Source organism: Nannospalax galili, unplaced genomic scaffold, assembly GCF_000622305.1.
Source record: "Nannospalax galili isolate Female #2095 unplaced genomic scaffold, S.galili_v1.0 scaffold146, whole genome shotgun sequence".
NCBI classification, from domain to species: domain Eukaryota; kingdom Metazoa; phylum Chordata; class Mammalia; order Rodentia; family Spalacidae; genus Nannospalax; species Nannospalax galili.
Genome location: NW_008357929.1, coordinates 10,319,737 through 10,343,367, shown reverse-complemented (window position 1 = coordinate 10,343,367; position 23,631 = coordinate 10,319,737). Strand labels below are relative to the sequence as shown.

Genomic DNA, 23,631 nt, shown 5'->3' with positions numbered 1-23,631 from the left:
CTTATAGGTCTGGTGGAATCTATCATGTTCACTCACTGTCCCACTTGGGATGACTGCCAGCAGCTACTCCGCACCCTCTTTACCACCGAGGAGCGGGAGCGGATCCTTAATGAAGCCAGGAAGAATGTTCTCGGAGAAAATGGAAGACCCACCACCCTCCAACCCGCCATTGATGAAGTGTTCCCTCTCACGCGTCCGAGCTGGGATTTTGGGATGGCAGAAGGTAGGGAGCGTCTCCAAGTCTACCGCCACACTCTAATGATTGGTCTCCAAGCAGCTGCAAGACGGCCTACTAACTTAGCAAAGGTAAAGACAATTGTTCAGGGAGAAGCCGAAAGCCTGGCCGTGTATCTGGAAAGGTTGTTTGATGCTTACAGGCAGTATACCCCTATAAACCCAGAAGCAGAGGAACACAGGTCAGCTGTGGTTTTCTCCTTTATTAACCAAGCAGCTCCCGATATCAGGAGAAAGCTCTACAAGCGGGATGACCTGGGAGAGATCTCAATTAGGGAACTGCTACAGCAGGCAGAGAGGGTATTCAACACTAGAGAATCTCCAGAAGACAGAGAAGAGAGATTGAGGAAGGAAGAACAGGAGGTGAGAAGTAGGAATAGGAAGGAAGACAGAGAATTCCAAAGAAAGGAGAACAGGAAGCAGAGGGAAGAGATAGCCAGAATCTTTTTGGCCGGAGTGAAAGGGAGTCCTGAGACACGCCGGAGGCTAGAGCCCCGCCCAACCAAACTGGGGCGAGAGCAATGTGCCCTGTGCAAAAGATATGGGCACTGGGAAAAAAAAAGTCCACAAAGAGGAGAAAGACAGGGAAGGGGGGGGGCGATCCGGACCCTACACTTGGGACAAGACTGATGGGGACGGGGCTCGGTACCTCTCCCCGAGTCCTGGGTACACAGCGGTGCAGGTGGTCACGGACCAGCTCATGGTCTTCAGCAGCTTCAGCAACCCCTGCCCTCTGCAGCCTGCACAGCATCAGTAAGACGTTGCACCCTTGGGGACAAGACTGATGGGGACGGGGCTCGGTACCTCTCCCCGAGTCCTGGGTACACAGCGGTGCAGGTGGTCACGGACCAGCTCATGGTCTTCAGCAGCTTCAGCAACCCCTGCCCTCTGCAGCCTGCACAGCATCAGTAAGACGTTGCACCCTTGAGAACAGCTAGAAAGGAAGCCATTTCAACAGAGGCTGCAATTGTGTATCTCGTGGTCTAAAAATGCCTGTGGTGGGAATGAGAAGCTTGGAGCTCGTCCATGGAGAGAATGCTGTGCTGGAAATCTCTCAGTTGCAAACTGTAGAGTGATGATTTCAAGGTCGTGTCCCCTGGCCTTTCTGCCTGATGGTGTAAGCATCTGATTTTGTCATGTTACTTTTGCTGGCTTTCCCAATCGGGCTACTCCACTTGTTTCTATTGAATGCTATAAGTGCTCAGTTTGAGAGCTTTGCTCTCTATCTGCTGCTTCTGTTTATCTGCTACTTGCTGCTTTTACTTTCACTTGCTCCAATTTTAATAAACTCACTCATTCAAAACCAAAAGATCATTCTCCACATCACTGCTCTGAGTTGCACACCAGAACTAGAAGGTAAGTCTCTGCTGATGAAAACACAACACACTGGTTTCAGGAACTGAACCGGAGTCTTCCTCCCGCTGGCTAGCTTTCATAGTGCTGGAAAGTGTTGTGCAGATTGCTGGAGAAGAAAAAGTCACCAACAGTCTTACTCATCTGTGGACCCTGTGTGCTGCACTACTGACTGGCCAACTAAAATGTGCTTGTTGGTATAACAGCATCACTGCTCTAAGGAGTAACCAATCTCCCTGGATGGAATTAAGGCCTGTACCACAGAAAGAACTGATTCCTGAACTGGAAACCTACTCAAAAGCCCATGACTGGGAAAATCACAGGCTACTAGGGAAGCTACTGTTGTTCTTTTGCTAAATGAACATAATATGCCTCTCAAACTGCCTTCTGAATATTTATGTTTGTGCCCATAGATTAGTGCTGCTGTCAGCTCTAGTCAAAGAAGTTCCTTTTATGCCTTGGTAGCAGTTACTGCAGAGACTCATAACTGGTCAAACTGTTCAGAATGAGTGTTGAATTCTTAGCCCTAAACGGGATGTTTATCACCCCTTCCACAGCTCAGGGAAGAAAGAGAAGAATGAGCCACTGAAGAGAGGGAAGAAAGAGTATAAGAGCTGGTGGAAGGAGTGGCATGATGGTGATGGTGATGGTGATGGTGATGGTGGAGGGTAGTGATAGTGGTGGTGGGTGGTGATTGGTGGTAGTGGTGTTGCTGGTGGGTTTTGATACAGAGCCTAATATGTTGCCCATGCTGGCCTGAAACTCCCTATGTAGACCAGGCTGGCCTAAAATTCATGGAAAATCCTCCTGCCTCTACCCTTTTATTTCTGATATTAAAGGTGTTCACCCACATAGCAATACCTTATTCTTAGTAAATACATGCTAATGTGTCCCTAGCCATGACATCTGCAATTTTTTTCTTAAATAATCAGCAAAAAATAAAAATAAAGTCAAACGACAGTGCACATCAAAGGAAGAGGCAGAAAGTATGTTAAAATTTGGGTGATCTAGATGAAGGTCACGTGAGAGTGCTGCCCAGCTCTCAATTTCCTATAAGTCTGAAATGTTTTCAAAGTAAGAAGGACGTCTCAAATTCACTCACAGGGCTAAGAACACAGTTCAGTGAGTAAAACCTTTTGCCAAAAAGTCTGACAGTCTGAGGTTTACCTTCTCCAAGTTCACGGAAATTGAATGCAAAACATGATTGGGCACCCCTGGATCCTGATATCTGTCATTTCACAATAAAGAACAGGCTGAAAGGCATGAGTCAAAGGGAATGAGGTCAGATTTACAAACAATTACAATTATCAGTGCTCAGTGCACTGTTTCATCTAAGACTAAAATATACCAATGTAGGGAAATAAATTGCTAAACTATTGGGAGTATGGATAGCTTTGGTGTCAACTTGACACACCTGGGTTGAGGGAGCCTCAACTGGGGAATTGCCTTCATTGGACTGGCCTGGGGTCATGTCTGTGGGCACCTTCTTGATTATTGAGTGATGTGGGAGGGCCCAGCCCACTGTGGACGGTGCCACCCCTGGGCAGGTGGGCCTGTGCTGTATAAGTAAGCAGGCTGAGCATGGGTCAGGGGAGCAAGTCAGTAAGCAGCATTCCTCCATGGCCTGTGCTCTAGCCTCCAGGAACCTGCCCTGAGTTCCTACCTTGGACTCCCTAACGAACTGTGACCCGGAAGATGTAAGCTGAATAAACCCTTTCCTCCCCAAGTTGGTAGTGGTCAGAGAGTTTTGTCACAGCAATGGAGAAACAAACTAGAACAAGGAGTATGTGCTGCACCCATAGTGCTAACCACACACCTGAAGGGAATAGAGAGCTTTCCACATGAACTATGCTGGATGGCAGTTGATCCTGGGCTTGTGTTAGGAATTTTGTGGACATAGGAAGACCTTCTTTGAGGGTATAAAGTCAGAAAGATCCAGATTAGAAGGAGGCTGGAGAATCCAAGAGCTGAGGAATGAGCAGCCCATGTCAGCTGGGGGTCAGCTGAGCCTTAGAGACTGCCTCAGGGAGGGGAGACACCAAGAGGCTCCTGGAATTATGGCCTCTAAGAAGACGGGAAGCAGTTACCATCAGTGACTTTCTGATACATCACTTTCCTTTATCCCTGATCCATCGGGAGAACCCTGTCCCATCATGTCTCACATCCTGTTCTCAGCTATGCCCTAAACACCTCGGCACAGCATTTCAGGAATGGACAGGAAAAGAGAAGAAGCCCCAAAAATGGAGGACCAGAGGGAACACGGATGGCTCCAGCAATTGCAGGAAAATGTACATGGTAACCCTGACGAATAACAAGGCAATACCTCCAGGTGACCAGTGGGGAAACTGAGAACTGACTCCAAAATCCCCATAGGACCATTTCTGAACACTCTTAGAAATTGCTAGGAATAATTGCCCCTTCGTGAGATAATGCACTTACATTTCCCAGAAGCCCCTTCCCCAGTGCAGCAGCCTGCAGATCTTCACTGCTAGGCCTGCCCACTTTCTTAGTTCTAACGCAAAATATAACTTTTCCTTTCCCATCTTTCTAGCTCCTTTTTGTGTACTGGCCCAAAGTCTAAGCAGGCTTTCCCTGACACTTTGGGCTTCACACTGTCTCTATGAAGACACCACCGACCTGACTTTCTACAGCTGCTTGCTGACCGCCATGTCAAATTTAAAAGACAGGACTTTCTCCCCTCTTCTCCATCTCGCTCTTCCTGGCAGCTGCTGAGACTCACAGCTCACCTGCTCTATTATTTTTCTCTTAAACTCTAATATAATTCTTCTCCAGCTTTCTTCTGAATCTGTTTCTAAAAGGAACCCAATTTCCTTAATAACTTGGGGAAACCTATTTCTTGGGACTTGTTCTTGCCACACAGGAGATCTTCTCCTTCCTACTTCTTAAGCTCTTACCTACAAACTTGCAATAAATTATTTCCTAAAGCTCAAAGAAAAATAAAAAGAATGAAATAATTAGTAGAAAGAGAATTTTTAAGAGGCTGACATCAAGAAGTTGTCTGGGTATGGATTCAAGTCACTATAACTTGAATATAAAAAGAAAATATAACATTTCTCTGGTAAAGCATAGGACAGATAGATATCCTCTCAGTTAGACTCTAACAGAATCATGCATAAGAGGAAAACTGAAGGTTTGTATTCTGTTCCCTAAGGGCCCCAAGGAGAGGGAGCAAAGACCCAAAGCACCAGGAACAGGGATAACTTTCAAAATGCACCTCTAAAAAGGAGAAAACCAGTGGGCCTTTTTGTAATGAGGTTCAATGCACAGAAAGTACTTGTAGGCTATCTATTTTGTGTGGCTACCTGACTGGAAATCTTTTTTTAAAGCAGTTAAAAAAGAAACACTCTCAAACCAAACAAGAAGAAAAGCCAGCCATGGTGACACACATCTTAATCCCAGAACTCTGGAGGCAGAAGCAGGTGGATCTCTGTGAGATCAAGGCCAGCCTGGTCTACTGGCCAGCCCAGTCAGTTCTGGGTCAGCTGGGGCTACAGGGAGACCTTGTCTCAAAAAAAAAAAAAATAAATCCAGCAATGGATCAGCAAGTAAAGCTACCTGCATAAAACGTAATGATTTGATTTTGATCTTGGGGATACTCAGAGTGGAAGGAGAGAACTGACTCCTGCAATTGCTACTTGCGTCAGGTAAGGGAAATGGCTCAGTAGATAAAGCACTTGCTGTACAAGCTTGAGAATGTTTGTTCCAATCTCCTGTACCCACAAAAATGCCCGCTGGGCATAGTTGCACGTCTGTAATCCCAGAGTTTAGAAGGAGGAAACAGGGAATTCCCCTGGGCTAGCTGGCTAGCTACACCAGCCAAATCCTTGAGTTCTCAATTCAGTGAAAGACTCAGCCTCAGTAAATAGACTGGAGAGCAATCAAGAGCCATAGAAACACATACACACATGAACATGTATGCCCACCTGCATATTAACATGCTACACACAAACCACAACTTAAAAAAAAAAAAAAGACGATTTCAGTGGAATTGAAAATTGGGTGTGATATTTAAGAAAAGGCCAGGACTCAAAAAAAATTTTAAAGAAGCCTAAGGATTGAGGACTGAAAAGTCATTTACTGAGCTGAAGGAGACTGTACGCTGCACAAACTAGAAGGGAGAAGAGGAAACCGAGAAATCTAGAGCTCAGATCTGGGATGATCAAAAAACTTTTGCTGAGTTGGTATGTTTTAGATCTGTGAGGCTCCATTCAGCAGATGAGGGAAATGAGGCTCAATGACCTGAATGCTCTGCTCAGGGAGTCAGGGCCTCGTCAAGCCTGTCTCTTCCAGCCCAGGGCTAATCATGACAGCTCCAGAAACATCTGGTAGGATTTCATAGCAACAAAGGAGTTGAGCAATGCCATTGTTGACCCTGCAGTCCCTGAGCTCTGCTAACTGATAAAAGAGGAAGAACATCTGGGCAGACTCTCTGATGCTTGGCTTTGTGGTGACCAGCCAGGGGCTCTTTCATTTTCCATAGACATGTTTACTAGCTGAGATCTTGGTGACCCATACAGCCCCTTTAGCCTGGGACACATACATCAGTGGGCCTCACAGAAGAGCAGAGTGAGTAGCAGGGATCAGGAAGTTTCCAAAACCAAGAGATGTGAGGAAAGATAAGCCTTAATCTGACTCCACTAAGGAGCTGTCATGGCAGATATACAGACCTGTCTTGAGAGCCAGGGCCCAGGCCCTGAGACTCCTTGAGAGTCTGCAAGCCAGCTCTGGGTGGGTGAGAGCGTACTAGGTAGACCTGTGTATCTGTGTGTATCTCTACCTGCCATAGCCTACCCTGGACCCTCACCACTCCTCTTCAATTTTCTCTAAGGTGAATTGTCATTCTTGCTTGGCTGGCCCTGGCTTGTAGTATCAGAGGCCAGGAGACTTCCAAAGAGACCTTCAAGCCCGAGCTGTGTCACGGGCTCTGACTTGGCCCTCTACTACATCTCCCACCTCACTCTGTAGGGGTGATGGCTGAAGGGATTGATTTCATGAGTGCTGGTTCCAAGAAAACCTAATTGAGGGACACAGAACAGTGAGTGTCATGCATACCCCATCCTGCATCTGCCATCCTTCAGTCCTCTTATCCTTTCATCCTCTCATTTCTCCATCCTCCCAAGCCCTGATTCTTCATCCCCATCCCCTCTTCCCTGCATTATCCCATCCTCTAACCTCCCAGCTGTCCATCCTCCTGTACCCTCATCTGTTCATTTCTCCATCTTCCCAATGCCCATTCCCCAACCTTCATCCCTTCTGTCCTATCCCCTCATCCTCCAATCTCCTTATTGTCTCATCCCTACATCTTCCCACTGCTCTACCCTGCCAACCCCCATCCTCCTACTCTCCCCTCCCCACCCCTCTCCCTGGCTATGGTTGGGCCCTTCCTAGCATCCCAACATAATAAGAACTCTTCCAATGTCTCCTATTCTCCTCAGGGTTTCTCCTTCTATGACTTGTCTACCACTTCTCATCCTTTCCCCCATCCCAACACCATCTATTAGCAGATACTGTGGGGTTTTAAAAACCTGGGTTCTGAATGCGTAAGAGTTTAATAGGCTAGGAGAGATGATCCCAGTGTGAGCCTTGCATTGATGTGGTAGGGACCAAGGTATAGGGAGACCACTGTCTTCTGTGTTTTCATGTAGTTCATCCCTACCCTCAGGGCAGAGATGTCTAGCGCAGTCCAGCATTGACTGGCCTATTACTTGGGGCTACTGGAAGACGAAAATTGAAGGAGTTCTAGCATCAGCTGTCCAACCAAGGACTCTTGGGAAGCTCTTCTACTCCAGCATCACCTCAACCAGAGAATGTAAGCAGCATGGAAGTGGCCTCATACCTGGTGGCTCAGTATGGGGATCAGCAGGCCTGGGACCTTGCCCTCCATATCTGGGAGCAGATGGGCCTGAAGTCATTTTTTGCCCAGGCATAGGCAGAGAAAAATTTGATGTCAAGTAAGTATACAAAGGCCTCACCTGCCCCACTGAGACCCAATTCCTACCACTGAGCCCTCCTACCAGGCCTTCCTTGGGTTAAGGCAACCTGCCAATAGAGTTCACAGTCTCCAGGCTAGAATGGAGCTAGAAGGCTTTCTAGAGTCTTTAACTAGACCCCAGAGGCCCTCACCCTCTTCTACAAAGTGCCTTCCCAGCCCCTTGGAAGGGGCACTCTTAAGCTGGAGCACAGGGAGCCTGGCATTCAGAAGGACACTGAAAGTGATGAACATGGGTTCAAGACTAGTTCCAAAGAGGAGCGTATGTGTAGCATAGTTAGGAATATAGTCTTGGGAGCTGTATGAAGACAGGATCCAATCACAACATTAACACCCTGGGTAAGTCATTTCAACACCCTGTACCTCTATTTATTTATCTGGAAAATGGGAGCATAGATATACCTGCCTTCTTGAGCTGCATGAGTTAAATGATAATCCACATCAGACATCAAACAGTATCTAATATAAAATAAATGCTTAATAAGTCCAAGCTCCTGTGACTGCTGCTGTCATTATTGCCCTTTGAAATCCTGAAGGCAGAAGTTCATAACTCCATACAAGAGAACTAAGGTTCAGAGAGGATGAAGAAGTAGTTCATGACCAGGACAGGTACATGAACTTCATGGACCCAGATCAGGACCATTTCCCAGCAGCACCTATAGGATCATCATTCTTCCACTGAGCCTGTAAAGGAGGCTATGGAGGTTTGGCATGAAGAAGCTCAGCCTCACTCCCCTGGGCCTTGTCTCTGAGTCTCTGACAAGCCCCCAGTCACTGTATCCTTCCCACAGCCCACTGTTCCACATTGCTCAGCTCCCCAAGCACATTCAATGTGGAGTTCCCCAGCGGGCTCACCTCCACAGCAGGGTTTAGCTCAAGCCACAAATCTCCAATGCAAAAGAAGAAACTTTTAAAAAAAAAAGCTGCCAGGTCTGAATGTGGAAAAGGTGAGCTGGACTGAGAACCCTGGGTAGGATTGTGGGTCGGCTGGTGAGGACCTCCCTGCAAGGGGACCTGGGGTAGGGAATGAAAAGGAGGACAGAGGAGCCAGAATAGGGTGGTTACAGAAACAGGGTAGAAATGATTTTTGTTTCTTCTTGAGACAGGGTCTCCTTGTAGCCCCAGCTGACCTAGAAATTGCTACCTAGCTCAGGCTGGCCTCAATCTCACAGAGATTCCCCTCCCTCTGCCTCCAGAGTTCTGGGACTAAAGGCGTGTACCACCACGCCTAGTCTAGAAATGGCCTTTGTGAGTTCTCCAGTGCTGAGACTGCTTCTGACAGTTGAGGAAACCCAAACCAGTTGGGTTGGGCAATGAGTCTGGCCCATGTGGGCCAAGACAGAGCCCAGCTCATAACCTAAGTGGGCACTGAAGATCCCTGGGATCAGCGAGATTCAGAAATTCAAAGGTTTCTATTCTGGGCAAGGCCTGGAGAAGAGGCTAGGCTCACGCCTCAGCCCCACCCAGTTTCTTCTCCTGACTTCCCCTATTTTATTCATACTCACTCACGCCACACCCTTTTCTGTCCTCATCACCTCAGCCCATACCCTTGCCTCTTCCTCTTCTCACCACAGCATCAAAGCAGCTACCTCCTCCCAGAGCAGAAGTGCTAGAGAGAGAAGCTCAATTGTCCAAGGACTGAGGCAGAACCAGCACTGGACTCTAGAACAATCCATGCTTGGGGAAGCGATTGCCTCCATGCTACTTCTCCCTACCCTTCACTTTCCCAACTAGGTCATTCTTACCCCACAGCAAGCACTGACAATGGCGGCTACAGGCTCAAACTCTATCATCCTTACTTGTCACCCTGACTTCACCCATGTGCTGTGTGACATGGAACAGTCATTCCATCCCACCCCACCCCCACCTCATTTTCCTCTCCTGAGCCTTCACATGGCTGAGTCTTTGCCCCACATGCTTCCTCCACTCCACAGTGCAGGTCTGCTCCCCTTTAAGCTCCACACAAAGTCCCTGGCTCATAGGTCTGAGGGAAGACTCTCCTGAAGATATCACAGGGAGGTTAAACTGTTCGTGTCTCTCCCCACGAAGGTCCCTTTTACACCCCCACCAGTATTCTTTCTCTTGCCCTTCCCCTTCAGGACCCAGTTTCTCCAGATCTTCCATTCGCCACCACACAGAAGAATTCTGCTTCCCCCCCCACACACACACACTCACACACACTTGCTTGTTTCAAGTGCCTAGTTAAACTGTGACGGGCTATAAAGATAACTCACTTTCCCTCACTTCCACCTAGTAACTGTTTGCTGTTATTTGAACTAGGGCCCTTAGTTCCTAGGTAGTTTGTCAAAAATTTCCTACCTAATTCGTATTATATTTACACCAAGAAGTTTTGAACCAACTACTAAAATCATATGTTCATTAACCAGATATGGGCCCATTCCTGTAGTCCTAGCACTAGGGAAGTTGAGACAGGAGGACCCTATAATGTACAGCTTAGATAAATGCCAAACTTTATTCAGTTGTTGATTGAATGAATCCATAAATGATCGAACACTTTCTGTATCTTTATGTTCCGTCTTTCCCTTCCTTACTTAGAAGTCACTAAAAAAAAAAACAAAACAAAACATGCTGGAACCAGGAAAGAGAGAATCCTTGCTTCACACTGTCCTGGAAACATGAAGATTTGTTCAAAAAACATATACAGGTTCTACAAAGATACTGCCCCAAAGGCCAGGTGCCCCTGGCCAGAGAAAGCTGGAATCTAGCAGAAGAGCGAGGACACCTGATTGAGATTCAAGACTTATTTTACCCAAGCCCAGGTACCAAGGAATAACCTCAAGTAGTCTTACTGGAGGAGGCTGCTGGAATTGGGAAGTCAATGGTAGCCAGGCAGGTAAGGAGAGTCTGGGAGGAAGGTCAGCTCCACAGCGATTACTTCCAACACGTCTTCTCCTTCAACTGCAGAGAGCTGTCCCAGTGCAAGCCACTAAGTCTGATAGAACTCATCACAAAATATGAGAATGTTCCTGAGGATCCCATATGGCAGATCCTGTCTCAGCCCAAGAAACTCTTTTTCATCCTGGATGGCATAGATGAACCAGCAGTGGTCTTGGAGGAGCAGAAATCCAAGATCTGTCTGCAATGGAGCCAGCAGCATCCAGTGCGGACATACTGCTGAGCAGTTTGCTGAGGAAATCCTAATTCCTAAGGCTTCCTTATTGCTTACGGCTTGAACCACAGCTCTAAAGAAGCTCATTCCTTCTTTGAGGCAGCCCCATCAAGTGGAAGTCCTGGGTTTCTCTGAGTCTGTCCAGAAGGAATATTTCTACAAATATTTTACAGATAAAAGCCAAGCAATTGCAGCATTTAGCTGTGTTGAATCAAACACAGTGCCCGTAACCCTGTGCCTCATGCCCTGGGTGTCCTGGCTGGTCTGCACTTGCCTGGCTCAGCAGATGGGGTTGGGGGAGGGATCTCACGGACATCACAGACCTCCACAGCCCTCTGTCTGCACTTCCTTTCCCAGGCTCTCCCAGCTCAGCTCCTGGGGATCCAACTCAGGGAGCTCTGCTCTCTGGCTGCTGAGGGGATCTGGCAAAGAAAGACTCTGTTCAGTATGGAAGACCTCAGGAAGCAGGAGATAGATAAGGCCACTATTGCCACTTACATGAGGATGGGTGTCCTTCAAGAGCTCAGCTCTCAAAGCTACTGCTTTGCTCACCTGTGTCTCCAGGAGTTCTTTGCAGAAATGTCCTGTGTCTTGAGGTGTGAGGAAGGGAGAACAGACAATCTTCAAAACCTCAAAATTGTAGAAAAGCTGCTAGAAATGTATGAGAGGCATGACCTTTTTGAGGTACCAGCTATGCGCTTCCTATTTGGCCTTTTGAGTGAACAGGGCATAAATGAGAGAGATGAAGAAGATCTTTTCCTGCCAGCTGCCTCCGGAGAGGAAATGGAAGCTGCAGAAGAAGAACCAAGCGATGGTCCAGCCCCTGCAGCTGTAATCTCTGGGGAGGCTCCACTGTCTGTATGAGATTCAAGATGAAGAGTTCCTGACACAGGCAATGTTCAGTTTCCAAGGAATGAGGATGTGTGTCCAGACAAATGTGAAGCACTTGGTGGTCCAGACAGACGTGGAGCTCCTGGTGGTCACTTTCTGCATTAAGTTCTGCAGCGATGTGAGGAGGCTTCCGCTGAATGGAAATGGACAGCAAGGACAAGTGCTGAGGGGCCCCAGGATGGTTCTGTGAGTATCTAGACACACCCCTCTCTCCAGCTTCTCTGTGAACCCCATGAGCTCACATGTCTTGAGCATCATGAGCACTCTCATCTGGTACCAGGGCTACAGAATACAGGCCACCACTGACATGTAACAGCTGAATTTGACCATCTTACCATGTCTGCCTCTGTGCCTGACCATAGGATGGGTCTTAAACTGCTGTCTCTCTTTTTCTGTGAAGACCACCTACCTTCTCTGATGCATAAACTCAGATATTCATGTTCACCTTCATATTGCCCTCACCCTCCACAAGGATCAGAGAACTCACCCTGAGAAATTGCTCATCCGGCTCTCTCTCTCTCTCTCTCTCTCTCTCTCTCTCTCTCTCTCTCGTCTCATTATGTCTCTAGGCTGGCCTAGAACTCACTATGTTGGTCGACTTGGCTGGCTTCGATCTCACAGAGCTCCACCAGTGCTAGGATTAAAGCCACCACATCCAACTGATCCATTCTCTTAACATGCTTTCTTCCTGAGAAATTGCTCATCCGGCTCCTGCAGGCACCATTCCTCCACCCCAGCTCATGCAATGACCTTAGCCCTGAGATCTACCTCCATCACAGAATGCATATATATGAGACAGCGTTCTTATTTTTCCCTACAAGACAGACTTCTTTATGTCAATGATACCACTATGACTTCTGGCACTCAGCCTACATCATCCTAACCCTGCAATCCCAGAAGCATGGTAGACTTCCTCTCCAGGGTCCCCTGCCCCTGCTGCAGTACTGTTCCCTGAGCATCAGTACGTGTCTCTCTCCTCTCTAGATGATTCATTCCATAAATATTCATTAAGCACTGATTTTTTTTTCACTTTGTTTGAAGTTCTGGGGATCAAACCTTGCTTTTGCTAGGCAAACAGTGTCACAGAGCTACAGCCTCAGCCCCTTGGTAGCTTAGGCTGACCTAAATCTCACCATTCTCCTGCCTCTGTCTGCTTGACTACTGTCATGACAGGAATTCACTACCACCCTGGGCTAATCTTTGTTCTATATATGCATGTGCTAAAGGAGTGAGACATAGATGGGTGTGCAAGCAGCTGGCTGGTCACCTCTGCACAGCTCTATATACTTGTAGGGCTGAGGGGATGAATTCACATTGAGGACACTTTTGGACATAGGTCAAAGGGTTACTGGGATGTTGATATAGAAGTATCTAGCAGGAAAACAGAAACATCTATTTGAAGTTTGCAATGGAGTTAGAGTAGTGAAGCCTGACAGCTGACGAGCTCATTAAAGGAATGTGTGAAAATGGAGACATTAAGTGAGATGAGTTACACAGGACAGATCTGCTCTAGCACTCCCAGTGTCCTCTCCCATTCAGGCAGATATTCTCTCCAAAAACATTCCCCTTTGTTTTCTCTCTCTCTCTCTCTCTCTCTCTCTCTCTCTCTCTCTCTCTCTCCTCCCTTTCCTCCTTCTCTCCCTCTCTGTCCCCCCCTCTCTCTCCTCATATGAGAGTCAATAAGTAGACCAGAATTGCTCTGTTCCTGGGACTCACACTCTAATGAAGAGAAATCCTAAAGTCTCTCTCTCTCTCTCTCTCTCTCTCTCTCTCTCTCTCTCTCTCCTCCCTCTCTCCCTCCTGACCTTCTCTGTGGTCTTCTACCCTTGGAAGGGGATAAACCAACATAGACATACTGTATGTGGTCATGGGTCATGCTCAACAACCCATCGCAAAGTCATCCTCACCCACCTCTCCTGAACTCATTCCCACCCCCCATCTCCAGCTTCCCTTTATGGCCACTAGGACTCTAGAAATCTGTACCAAAATAAGGCAAATACATTCACATTGAAGGGAAGAAGTCTGTCTGAATGACCAAAGTCCTCCTCTGTGCCAGGCCCTGTGGTGGGCCTTGTATATTAAAAAGGAAAGATGCCAACTATCTGTTGATGCCCTCGAGGAACACTCAAACTGAAGAAGAAACAGGCGCACAAGTAAGCACACAGCGTGCTGTGCTAAAGACTATAGATGAGGAATCACACAGAGGGACGAGGCAGAGGAGCAGATGGGGAGACTGGTCCATGATGGGGATGGCACATTGAGACTTGGTGCTCCATAGAACAGAGCCCCACTCCGAAGTGTGGAGCTGTGTACCTCAGACCATGTGCAGGTCACATTTGTCCTGACACCCTCCCTCTCTGTCCCTCAGGTTCAAGTGGATGCCATTTACAAATACCAGTTGGCAGGTTCTCCTCTCTACTCTTGAGGTCACTGGAAACCTGGAGAAGCTGGACCTAAGTGGAAATCCTCTGAGCTATTCTGCAGTGCAGATTCTTTGTAGGACCTTGCAATGCCCTGGCTGCCAGCTGAAGACCTTGTGGTGGGTCTAGCCCTGTGGTGAATGTCAGGCTTCTTATGATAAACAATTGAGATAGCTTTCTATGGAACTGTATGAGGGACCGGCATTAATCAAGGAACTCTACTAACAAATGTGAAGAAAACTTCCTGAGGAAGTGACTAGAAGATCTAAAGACTGCAGAGGAAGTAGATAAGAAAAGCAAGAGGGAAGAAAGTACCTCACCGAGTGAACAGCATCTCCTCCATACCCTCCAGCTCTCTGCCCCTGGGAACCACCCTTCTACTCTGTTTCTGTGGACTTCACTTTCACTAAGACTTCACATAGGAGTGAGACAAGGGGGCTGTCCTGGCCATCACAGAGCTCGGCCACCAGCCTGAAGCTACAACAGCAAAGCAGTGGGCCCAGGCCTAATTTCCATTGGTCCCACAGTTAAGCTACGGGAGACATAGAATTATCCACCCAGATAAGACAAGGCAGGCCAAAGAGCTTAGTGCTGTCAGCACAGCATGCCAAGTGTCAGATATGGCCCTGGCCCAGGACAGCACATACTCCAGACTCCAGTATGTGCTGGGAAGCCCAGAATAGGCTCTCAGTTCCAAATGACCCTGTCATGTTCCCCTTCAATTTCAACTCTTAGACTAAAAGCTCACTACTTTTCCTTCTAGCCTGGTGATGTCCTTAATATAGAAACCACTTGGGCATCCTATGGCCACTGACTCTGGTTATTTGACTGGAGCAATGTAGTTAACAGTTAAACTCAAGTATTAGACAAGTTAGACGTGAGTAATCAATTGTACATACAAGCTTGATGTGGTGAGTGGGAGGTTCATGCGATTCCCACCATAAGTGAGAAAGCAAGGTGGCCCCATCCTGAAGAAGAAAGCTTTTCTTCTCCAAGAAGAAACCTCTCAGGTTACTGAAATCCAAGGGAGCCCTGGTTTTCTTTTAATAGGACTGCAGCTGCTAGAAAGGGAAACCCACCCCCTGCTACCCAGAGGAGTGAGCCCTCAGGAAAATGATGCTGTCCATCTTCCATGCAGGTTGGTTGGTTGTGGCCTCATGTCCAGCTACTGACAGAACCTGGCCTCTGTGCTCAGTGACAGCTCCAGCCTGACAGAGCTAGACCTGCAGTTGAATGACCTGGGCAACCATGGCGTGAGGCAACTATGTCAGGAACTCAGGCATCCCACCTGCCACGTCAGGATCCCGTGGTAAGTAAGGCCCTGTGAGTCCCTTCTGGGCAGGGGGCAGGGTAGGAACATAGGTAGATTACTATAGGAAGGGGCATGGAAAAGAAAAGGGACAGAAAAACATATTTAACCTGGACCCTACCAGCTATGGCACTTACACCCTGTGACTTGAGCAAACCACTGTCTTCTCTGAAATTCAGTGTTCTTATTTTTATAATGGGAATGTCATGCCCACCTCATAGACTGTGATAACATAAATTTTACATATGTAAAAATGGATGGTGCCAGGTAGGGAACTGGGCATTGTGGAATAGCATTTATTTGTGAGGCTGCATGGTCTAAGGACTCCCAGTTTCACTTTACTACAGGGAAGCACTTCATTCATTCATTCATCACAGTCCTCCCGTGTGTCAAACACTGGTTCAAGGGCTAAGGATATAATCACAAATATATAGGCTCTATTTTCCTGAAACTTATACTCCGCTTGGAAAGAGACAGAGATCACCCGTCAGCACCCAACTATGCGTTTACAAGCTCTGTTGAATGCTATGGAGTAAACAGTGTGGTAAGAGTGTAAGGGTGGGAGAGGAGGAATTGTATTGAAGGGCCCAGGAGGGCTTCTCTGAGGCCTGAAGGAGAAATAGAAATTATATGGGCCAAGCTGGGAACAGTGGTCCAAGTAAAGGCAGAATGGGAGAAGGCTCTGGAACAGACAGGGACTGGAGCCCCTGAAGGCTATAGAACCTTACCATAGGCACCTGAGTCCACCCTGTGTGGTTGAAACTGAGAGATCTCTCTGCCCTAGAATTTCACACAAATTAGGAAAACCTCCATCCTACAGGTTCTTCTCCAAGGAGCCACCTCCATGCTGTTTCTCAGTCACTTCCTCTCTCTCTTCTGCCTTCCCAGTACAAGCCCACAGGCAGTTCTAATAAACATTTCCCTGGGGTTCCTGGCCCCAGGGACCTGGCATATTCTCAGAGAACCACAGAGGTTCCAGACCCAACAGAAACCTTGGGACTAGAAGCTGATGAGACTGGAACCCAGGACTTGGGGTTGTGGCTCAATGGTGAGAGCTCATGTGTGAGGACATGGTTTCCATCCCTATCACTGAAGGAAGAGGAGGAGGAGGAGGAGGAGGAGGGGGAGTAAGAGGAGGAGGAGGAGGAGGAGGAGGAGGAGGAGGAGGAGGAATAGACCCAAGACTCTCTCCTTCTAACAGAGCTTCCATGAAATCCTAGGACACAGGCCCTATATAGTCACTTTTAACAGCTGTCCAGAGTCCCTTCTAGAACTAAGCCATGACCCCCAGAAACTTGGAATGCTGATGCTACAGGGATGCCTTCTACCAACAAGAGTCACTTCAATCGCAGTCATGCCCACTTCCTGAGATAGTCTGTAGCCAGTGACTTTTCTGTGTAGGAGTACAAAGGACCAGCTACTCATCCCAGCTCCGGACGGTTCCAAAGGTCATTATCTCAGTTCAGATTGTCCCTGTGAACTAACCAAGATCCCACTGAGACTGGCTCATGGCCACATTGTCCTTTATCCAGGGCTACCACCCTCCCTCCTGTGTCCTGGTGCTGGCCTAACACATCCTAATTAAGCTTCCTCATTCCATGTCAGAGTCTAATTTTGGGGGACTCGTAACAGAGTCCTTCAGCAGGTGGCATAGTCCAGGATCCTGGAAATTTCCCAGGATAATGTGGCTCCCTTGTGTTTGCAGTATGAACCAGGCTCCTCTGAGTGACCAGGTGATAGCAGAACTGAAGGTGCTGGGGGCAGAGAGACCCAAGCTGAGCATCCACAGCTTATGGTGAGGGATGAATCCAGAATCCCCTCTGGCCAACCCAGGCCCAGACTGAGCCTATGTTGCTGGCCTATAGCTGGGGGTGGCAGGAGAGACAAACAGAGCCAATAAGAAAAAAAAAAAAAAAAAAAAAAAAAAAAAAAAAAACCAGAAAACAGCAACAGCAACCAGACTGAAGTAGGTTGCTTTGTTTTTTATTTGGCTTTTATTGAAAATAGAATCATGTAACCTGCTTGCTTAAATTAGCCCATTGGAAACATTAGGGGATAAAAAGGTAAATGAGTGGCTCATCCTCTGGGCACAGCACAGTGTAGATAACAAGAAGCCGTCAGTACTGATTCCCCCAGTGAACCCAGAGTACTGGAACAATAAAAGCAGTTACCACAAGGGGAGACAGACACAGAGAGACCTTTGGAGAAAAGACCACTATGTCTATCACTGTCCCCACCTCCACCCCCACACACATGCTACACCCTGGGTTTGAGGGGGATCCTTGGGGCAGGAAAGTCAACTTCAATTCTCAGGAAATGTGTTACAGCCCTGTGTTCTCCCAGTTTGGACCATTTCAGCTCATGGCTATGAACTTTATGAGTCTTCAAATTCCTGGCTGCTGTGCCTCACCTGATGGAAGAGAAAGGTAGAGGCTTAGGAGAGTCATTCATTCATTGAACACACATTTCCCACAGACCCACTGTGCATCTTGCACTATTTGGGGATCTGGGGGCATAGCAGTAAAAAAGACAGACAAGGCCCAGCCTACAAGAGTTCAGTCCAGCAGGAAGACAAATACACATTCTCCCACAAGTCTGTGTAATTGTACCTCGGGGACCATATGCATACACTGGTGGTCTATCTGGTTTCATACAAAGGAGCCAAGTTCTCTGTGATAGGTGGTGTGCTGGCCTAAGAAGGGGTCAACTCTAAGCAAACATAGAGGTCCTGAGGAAGGAGAGAGCTCAGCTCCTTTGAGGGACAGGAAATCACAGGACAAGACCAGCAGCCTCTGCCTCACCATCACCTGGGAGTTCCATTGAAATGTAGCTTCCCAGGCTCCATTCCAAACCTGCTGACTCAGAACCTCAGGTTGAGGCAGCCTCCTTCAATGGGTCTCTGATTTAATAGGCAGCCCCGGAGACATTTGAGCACACTGAGTTTGAGAGTCTAGAGGTGAGTGAGCAGGAAAAGGTGGAATAGGCTGGGCTAGAAGGGACAAGACCATGCCAAGGCCTTTAGATCATGCTGAGAACTTTCTGCATCTCCTCAGAAGCAGGGGAGAGGCATTCCAGGGCCTCTCAGTGGTGAAGGGAAATCTGTGCTCATATTTTATGGTCAGCTATGGTATAGAAAGTGGGCTGGAGGAGGGTCAGAGCAGAAGCAGGGCAGCCTGTCAGAGGATGCTGCAGTGGTTCAGGCCACAGTGACTCCATCCTGGGATAAAGATGGAGGCCATGGAGATAAGGAGTAGAGAATAGAAAGGAGAGCAATTTGGGAGTTGAAGTCAAGATGATTAGCTGTCAGGGTGGATGACTATCTTTGTTCATTTTGTGCTGCTATAACATCATACCTAAGACTGACTACTTTATAAAGAATGGAGATTATTTTTTACAGTTCTGAAGACTAGGAAGGTCAAGGACAGCAATTTGAGAGATGTTGTCAAAGTGATTAGCTGTTAGGGTGTCTTCATTCATTTTGTGCTGCTATAACACAATACCTGACACTGGCAACTTTAGAAAGAATGGAAATTATTTCTTATATTTCTGGATACTATGAGGGCAAGGTCACAGCTTTGCATCTAGAGAGGCCCTCCTTCCTGTGTCATCTCATAGCAGAACAGGGAAGAGCCAAAGATCACACATAAGAGAAAGAGGCTGAGCTTGCTTTTGTAACAAGACCTGTCAGGACACAGGAGTCTTCCCCTGTAATAATATCAATCCATTCATGAATGCAGAGCCCTCATGCCCTGATTACCTCTTACTCTCTCCCTCCCAGCACTGTTGAATTGGGGATTGACTTTCCAATGTGTGAACTTTGGAGCACATTCAAACCAGAGCAATGACGGAGGGATCGAGATGATCGCAGTCATGACATGGATGCCTTGGTAGAATGGGAGGAGCTGAATTCACAGAGTCAGGGCCTAGAGAAGAGGCATGGGCCTGAGCTCAAATTCAGATGAGTTGAATTTTAGATGGGGATGGTCTACAAACAACCAGACAGTCCTCGCTTCTCCTGATGTCTGAGGAAAAGAATATCTGTGTACGTAGGAAGCCACATGTGATGACCCCTATTCAGGGCCAAGATGGTGGAGAAACAAGTGATAGCAAGACACCATTCAAATGGCAGAGACTACAGTCAGGTATATGAAAGGACCAGACTGGGAGCATTATGATGGGGCCAGGGTGAGGGGCAGCTGTGGAAGGTCATCCTTTGTACAGTCCCCTTCTGAAATGGAATAAGGCAGGCTCCCCACCAAGAAAGGCCCTGCCCCTTGCAAGATCTTCCCCACCTAGAACCAAGAAGTAGTCTACTTCCTTCTCTCCCAGCCTTTGGGTCTGGTGGAGGCCTGGGAATCACATCCTCTTCCCAGCCCATCCATCTTTTGAGCTAGGTTCCTCCTCAACCTGCCTCTGGAGAAATGCTAGGAAGAGCCGCACTTCTGGACCAGTAAGGACTCAGAGGGAGGTATAGCCTGGATCAGAAAGAGACCAGGTGACAGGGGAGCAGGGTGCTCAGAAGGCAAGCAATCAAGATGAGAGAGAGAGAGAGAGAGAGAGAGAGAGAGAGAGAGAGGAGAGACTCTAGGAGCAGGCACAGAGACCACAGACACACTTCCTGCTCTAGCCTAGCCCCAGAAAGAACTCAACCATGCTCTAGCTAGCAGTAGAGGGCTGGGGAGGCCAGCCTGGACAACATAGAGTGACCACTGCCCTGCCTCTCCCAGAGGAAGGATTCCTACAAGGGCAGAGATGAAATCCTTCTGCCCGTCTTCTCCTGCCTCTCTAGGAAACAAGCTCATGGAGACTCTGAAGGCTGATGATGACTTCTGGGGCTCCACAGGGCCTGTGCCTACTGAGGTGGCTGATAAAGAGAAGAGCCTGTACCCGTGAGCGAGGGGTTCTGCCTGGCGGAGCCTGGCCTTTCCCACTCGACTCCCACAAAAGATATCAAAGACAGCATCCTACCCAGTCTGCTCTGTGTCCCCTCTCCCTACCATGGAGGCAGGGGCAGAATTGAGATATTGGTTGTATGCCTTCTCTAATGAAAAAAATGGGCTTTGTGAGAGGTGAAATTTTTGAAACATTTACAAAAGTGGGGAGTGCAAGTACTCCCTTGTCCTGTTACCCAGTTTCAACAACTGATTTGCCAAATTTGCTTCAACTAATCTCATTCCTCTTTTTTTCATCACTACTACAGTGTTTTAACTCCAAGACATCAAGTGATTTTATCCTTAAATATTTTACTATGTATTAACCCCAAATAAAAATAAATCCTTGTCTTCCAGAACCAATACAGCATTACCACATCTAACAAAGCTGACATGAGTCCTTCACATCATCAAATAAATCCAGGCTGTGTTTAAATTTGTTCAACTGTCATAAATGTGTTCTTACTGCTGGTTATTCTAACCATGATGCAAACAACATCCCCTCACTATGTTTGGTTTGTCACAGCTCTTAAAATTCACAGCTCTTGTATTCTACATGCTCCAGTTTAACTAATAACCACTATGTGTCATGTACCCTACTAGTAGCTGGGAACATGAGGATGATTACGGCAGCCCTGCCTCCCAAGAGTTTATAGTCCCATGAGTAATGAGTGACTATATTTGGTCATGAGATCTTCTATAACGTGTTACCCCTCCTCAAATCCTTAAACACTGTCCCAGTCGCTGTCTCAGCTACAGATACTGTCACTCGATTTCCATCTATGGAAACTGGCATTTGTCCACCCACTACTTACCAAACAGGAAGCCTTCGAGAAAACCACTGGTGACATGTAAAGCATTGTTTTCAGTGCCAAGGTTTTATCACTAATATTGATGTGTGCTCTTTAAATTTTTATTGCAATAATTTGTTTAGTGTGTGTGCATGTGCCAGGCTCATGTGTGGAGGTCAGAGGACAACTTGCAGGAAGGAGTTAGTTCTCACCTTCTACCATGTGGGAAAGGGGCTGGGCGTCGGAGGGGATAAAACTTCAGGCCCAGCAGCAAGTGCCTTTACCTGCTACTCCATCTCACTGGTCCTAGACTCTTGCAGAAATTATATATATATTTGGTCTTTTTGAGACAGGGTCTCCCTGTAGCCCCAGCTGACCTGGAACTCACTATGTAGACCAGGCTGGCCTTGAACTCACAGAGATCCACCTGCCTCTGCCTCCCCAGTGCTGGGATTAAAGGTGTGCACCACACCCGACTATGATTATATTTCTTAAACTGCAGGTTTCACTGAGTGAAAAGTAATGTGCTCAGTAGCAATATGGGCTAGCAACTATTAAATGTTCTTTACCCAAACTACATCCTTCAGGATCCCAGCAAGAAACAGCTGATAAATTGAGCTATTTGAAGAGATTTTTTGCAAAGACTATATACAAAGGAGGCTGAGCAAACTAACAGGGAACATTTAGTACAAGGGTCTGTCAACAATGGGAAGCCATTACCACCCCTACAGGCAGGGAGAAGACAGTGTCATCAGACTCCATTTGAGAATGAGAACCACAGAAAAAAGGCTTTCTAAGAGAGGGGTCATAATGTATCCCAACCTAGTTTACCTTCCATGAATAAAGTTCCAAGAAATATAAGCTCATAGTCAAAAGTCCCAAAGACATAAGTAAAAGTGACCCCAGGTACTAGAATCCTAAATACTTAAGTCATTACAGCTATCAAAAATAGGACATTAAGGGGCTGGAGAGATGGCTCACACTGACCACTCTTACAGAGGACCCGGGTTTAATTCCCAGCACCTACATGGTGGCTAACAACTGTCTGTAACTCCAGTTCCAGGGGAATCCAATACTCTTCTGACCTCCTCAGGCATTGTACAACACGGGTGCACTTACACACATGCAGGCATAACACATACACATAAAATAAAAATAAAATTTTTTAATTTTATGTGCACGCATGTATTGCCTGCATGTAAGTAAGTGCACCTGTGTCGTGCAATGCCTGCAGAGGACAGAAGAGGCTATTGGATCCCCTGGAAGTGGAGTTATAGACAGTTGTTAGCTGCCATGTGGATGCTGGGATTCAAACCCAGGTCTTCTGCAAGAACGGCCAGCGTTCTTAACTGCTGAACCATCTTTCCAGCCCCATAAATAAATATTTTTTAAAAAAACAAACAAAAGGGGCTGGAGAGATGGCTCAGCAGTTAAGAGCACTGACCTCTCTTGCAGAGGACACAGGTTCAATTCCCAGCATCCACGTGGTGGCTAAAAACCATCCTTAACTCCAGTTACAGGGGAATCTGATGCCCTCTTCTGACCTCTGTGGCATTGCACAACACGGGTGCATTCATATACATGCAGGCAATACAGTCATACACATAAAATAAAAAGAATAAAATATTTTTAAAAATAAGACATTAAGTGTGTATCATGTATACAAATCATTATCAAATCTTTTTATCATCAATTAATTCTTGATCATTTATTTTCTCAAAGCATCCTCTGTAGTTTAAAGAATGATTTACTCATTACTTAGTGTATATGTAACATTACTCTTGGGATCACGATATTTAAATCACATGTGGGTTTTTGCATATCACAGAAATATAGTAAATGCAGCAAAAGTTCAAGCAAAAGCAGTCATCCATCGGGTGGGGATAGGTAACTGAGGCCCAAGAACCCAAGATCTAATAACAGTTGCTGCTGTTTAACCACATCTCCACATTAAGGAAAACCAATGGGAAATGGATGTTTGTTGGGACATGCTGTCCTGGCCTCCATCTGCACCTCCCCCGCAGTGACCTTTTGGGCCTCGTGGTTCCTCAGTCTCAGAATTGTTTACCAGCTCATTTTCCGGTATCAGGTCCTGAGAACACCATGACCTGGCACTGACCCTGTGGTCATGCCACGGCTCCCCCGCCCCCCGTTGGGTCAGCTGCCTTCTGGGCTAGGGTATAAAAGCAACCTGGGGCTGAGAAATAAAGGCTTCTTCTGCTACACTAAAAGTGTGATTGTCTCTTCAATCCTGACGTCCTCCGCTCAGAGATCAGCTTCGTGCTGCGCAGGCATGGCAATTGGAGGTCCCACCGAGATCTGAGAAAGGTAAGCGGACAGGGTCATCCCAGGCCGGCTGGGGCGTATTGGGGTTATCATGGGTAATACTAGCAGTAAACAGGAATTGCAATATCAGGTTAAGAAACTGCTAGAAGAACAAGGAACAGCAGTAAAAACAAAGACAGTAGACACATTCATTAAAACAATAGCAGAGGCCAGTCCCTGGTTCCTAACTGGAGGGGGACTAAATATCCCTGACTGGGAACAAGTAAGATGGGATTG

The 23,631-nt window shown here is 47.1% G+C and overlaps 1 pseudogene; it reads left to right on the top strand.

Annotated features, from left to right (window-relative positions):
- The first annotated feature begins 213 nt into the window (after positions 1-213).
- LOC103752248 lies at positions 214-20,240 on the top strand (annotated as a pseudogene).
- Positions 20,241-23,631: the final 3,391 nt, after the last annotated feature.